Source organism: Solanum tuberosum, unplaced genomic scaffold (genome assembly GCF_000226075.1).
Source record: "Solanum tuberosum cultivar DM 1-3 516 R44 unplaced genomic scaffold, SolTub_3.0 scf00336, whole genome shotgun sequence".
Classification (NCBI taxonomy): domain Eukaryota; kingdom Viridiplantae; phylum Streptophyta; class Magnoliopsida; order Solanales; family Solanaceae; genus Solanum; species Solanum tuberosum.
In genome coordinates, this window is record NW_006239257.1 from 106,550 (window position 1) to 111,157 (window position 4,608).

Genomic DNA, 4,608 nt, shown 5'->3' on the forward strand with positions numbered 1-4,608 from the left:
ACAGAAAAAGGTCATAGCCATTTTATGGGTGTCATCTCCAATAATTTCCCACGCACTTTGGTAAAACACCCTTGTCATTCCATCTGGCCCACTAGCCTTATGTTGATTCAACCATACAACTGCACTTCTAACTTCTTCTTTCATTGGCATCTCTTGAAGTTCCTCATTCTTATATCCACTCACAACTTGCGGTAACTATTCAACATTTAATAATCTTTTCTGGCTATTGCATAGTAAATTGTTTGTTGTAGAAATTGATTGTTGCACGTGCAATTCCTTCTTTATCTTCTAACCATTCCCCATATTCATTCTGAGTTTTGTTAACTCATAATCTGCTTTTTCTCCCCTTCATTATGGTGTGGAAGAATTTTGTATTTCTCTGTGTCTGTAAACCATTCCATGCCAGCTTTTTGTTTCCAAAATTCTTCTTCTCTATGTAATTGTTTCTTTAAGTCTGATTGTGCCTTTTGTAGCATTTCTTGGTTAAATTAGAATGAATTTGCTTCAAATTCTACCTCTTGAACTCTAATTACCTTCTCCAGCGTGGCTATTTCCTAAAAACATTTTTACTCCATTGTGTCAAAACACCCTTGACCTACTTTAGTTTATGATGAAACACACTAAAACGGCACCCTTAAAAAATCCGCTTTCCAATAGTTCTTGATTACCCCCATAAAAGATTCTTCTTGTAGCCAAAAGTTCATAAATCTGAACGGTTTGATCACATTCTCAGTGGTCTCCTTGAAAGTTATCAAAAGTGGTGTATGATTTGATCTGCTCCTTATGAGATGCTCCATCTCTAAGACGGGAAAAATATTATGTAAAGTATCTACACAATACTCTATCCAGTCTTTTGAAAATGCACTCTCCATCCTTTCTACCATTCCACTACGTGTATTTGCTTCCTTTGAATTTTTTATCCTCCAAATTACACATACTAATACAATGATTAAAATCTCTGACTTCTGAGTCTGTTACTGGTCATCCCCCCAGTTTTTCTTCCCCGTTATTTATTACATTAAAATCTCCTCCTACTACCAATGGTATCATATTAGTATTTGCCAAATCATACATCGACTCCCATAACTGGAATCTTTCGCCTTGAGTACATTTAGCATATACCAGAGAGATTAAATTTTTTATACCAAACTCTGATTTCGCACTTTGATAGTTAGCATCTGATCCGCCTATATTATTACTCCATACTCCAAAATATCATCGATAAAAGCCCAAAGCTTCCCATTGGAACTAGCTATTGCATGTTTCATACCTAGTCTTCTACTAAACTTTTCTAGTCTTTTATTATCTTCAAATGGTTCCATTAAATTAATAAAATAGAATTGACTTCTTTTATGGAGATTAATAAGTCTTGTAAACGCTTTTTGGGTGTTTACTGACCTAATAATTCATATCAAATCCTTCATTGATATTTGGAATTTTTGACAATCGTTCTTTATGACCGTCTGGATTATGCTTGAGCCTTTGTAAGATCTTCTACACTTTGTTCCCTTTGATTGGTATACTTACCCTTGAGTTCCTTGTATGCTTTGGCGATAAATCACCACCCTCACCCGACTGATATTCTAGGATAAATTATCCTTATCTATATTATGCCCCCTCTCTACCCTATCAATATCCATCATATATTCATCTTAACAGTCAATGGTAGGAGTTCTTCATCATTCATTTCTACCACTACTATAGCCCCTTCATTGATCTTATGATTCCCTTCTTCCTCATTTTTATCAGCTCCAATGTCTTCATCTCCACTTCTACCTTCTTGATTTTCTTGAATGCTTTAAATTGTATCATCCACACTTTGTTCTGCCCCTGCAATCTCTCCATTGCCTTTGTTGACATTCTCCTTAACTTTCTGATTCTCTCTGCTCCTTGTTGGTAAAAATTTTGTTCACCCAATCTTTAGTGCTTTCCCTTTCTATTTTGTCTTCTTTGTTTTCTCCTGTATCAACCTCTTCTACCTCTCTTAGTGCTTCAAAATTGTTTTTGTCTTGGTAGTTGATTGTCCTTTCTATATGTCCATATTTATCCCTCTTGTATTTGTTCCTTCTTCTTACCATCCATTCTTGTCTATTTTGTTTGTTTTCTACTACGTTACCGCTTGTGAGAGTTTTCCTTCAGGCTGCCAATGTGCCAATAATGTTCGATATATTTCCTTCTGAGTCCCGTTTCACTCTTAGTAGCATACAATTCAGCATGAATTGTGCAACAATTTTGTTCATCATGACCTTGCAGACAACATTCCGTGCAATATTTAGGCATATAATCGCATTGCACCTTAATCCATTTGGATTTGATATTCCCTGTAATATCATCTTCCTCGTTAATAATCACTCTTTAGGGTAGCTTTGCAGTCAGATCCACTTCCTATTTGACTCTTGCATAGCTAGGTCTTGTTTGATTCTTTGTTTCCATATCCATCATTAGGGGTATGCCCACTGCATTGGAAATAGAAAAAATAGCCTCCTTTGCAAGAAAATTTGGTAGTAGAACTGGAAAATATATCCATGCCACCTTGATAATCATTTCTACATCCGGTTCAAATCATGGGTCCATTTAAGAGTGCATATTTGTCAATAGTTATTTTTTGTCTTAACATGGAAGGCTGGTGTGGACAATACATGTACGTAATCCTCCATTGTTGCGAGTCTGATCAGTATGTGTCTTGTATCCAACACCCCTATTGAGCATCCACTTTTGATACCGCATTGACCCGAAATTGTCCTCCTCAACTCTGTAACATGAGGTTTGACATACAAGAATTTCCCTATGATTACATATTGAAGGTTCAGCTCCTTAATGAGAAGTAATCTGACTTCCGATTAAAATCAATACTGATTTAGCAGGTACCACTGGATTTGAGGAGCGATGATTTTAAGTTTAAGTAGATTGGCGTATTGGGTCCTGTTGGGATCTGTATGGGTATGAGTAGATTGGGTTAAGGTGTTGTCTTTGTTGGCTAAGGGTGGAAAGTCATATGGTGGGGTGATCCAACCGGCCGTGGTGTCAACCATATGGCCGCCACTTTTCGAGGGTTTTGGTTTTTAGGTTTTTCCTAGAGAGCATTTTTTGAGAGTTGATTACAAGTATTATTGTACTTTTAATATTAAGATTATTTTAATTATCTATTATAAAATTTTTAATTATATTTTTATTTTTATTAAATTAAAATGTACATATTCAAATGTCCTATCAATATTATACATAGATGATAAAAAAAAAAATTGATGTAATACTAACATGATGATTTAAATATACCAAACAAATAAATTTGAAAATCATTTAACAAATTAAATCACTACATGGGAAAAACTCATCACAGAAATAAATAAATATATGAGATATATTGATAAGTATATATATATGACAAATATATTTTAGTTTTGCAATAAATAATTTTCTGCTTCTACTTCTGATTTTTATTAAGAGACAAAATTTTAGCTTCTTACTATCAACAGAAAAACTACTTCTACTTCTATTTAAAAGTAGTTTCACTAATTAACCAAACACTTTATTTTAAAGAAAAATAAGTATATTTAGTCTTCCAACAATAATGCCAAAACAGACTCTACAACTACAACACTTAATATTTATTATTAATATGAAACATCTTAGTAGCTATCAGGACTACATTCATACTACTTAACAAGAAAACCTTTTGTCCGTTTGTTTGAATAAATGACGTTTATTGATTTTGTTATATTTCAAATCAAAGTGAACCAAATCTAAATGGTGATGACATCTTGTCGTTGATATAATTGATTGAGGAGTTTGACTTCGATATTAAAAAAATAAAATAACTTTTAATTAAATAATAGGGATAAGGGTCTGAAAAATATCTCAACTATGGTCGGATTTGCTGTTGCGATACTAAACTTTCATGAGGACCTATTACCTCCCTAGACTATTTAATACCGTATTTTAAACATATATATTTGTCCACGTGGACATAAAAAATAATGCAAAATTATAAATAGTAATGTGTCCACGTGGGCACATATATACCTTTAAATTACACTATTAAATAGTTCAGGGGTAAAAAATACGGTATTAAATAGTCTAGGGAGGTAATAGGTCCTTATGAAAGTTTAGTATCGCAACAGCAAATTCGACCAAAATTGGGGTATTTTTCAGACCCTTATCCCTAAATAATACGTTGTAGTCTTCTATTTTTTTTCATGGAAGAAATGATGTCCCATGAATTGAAAAATAAATAAATAAAAATACTCCGTTTCCCATATGTTACTGTGGCAAGTCAGCTCCTATTAATACGTCGGTGTCCTCCAGTTTTGACCAGTACTCATTTCGTTTAATTAAAAAAAGTATTATTTTCTTATTTTTTTTAAAATTCATTTTTTTCTAATCTTGTTTTTATCATTAACTACTAGATTTTGTTGCCCGTGCTATGCACGGGCCCAATAACATAAATGGTATATTTTGGGGCTAATAACGAAATTTTTGAAGCGATTGTTTGCGTGGATAAAGGAATAAGTTTTTTTATCACAAACCTGTACTTTCTTTGACGCTATTCAAGGCACAATAAGACTACCCACATACAACATTTTTGAACAATTTTATGTTGTCAATTAT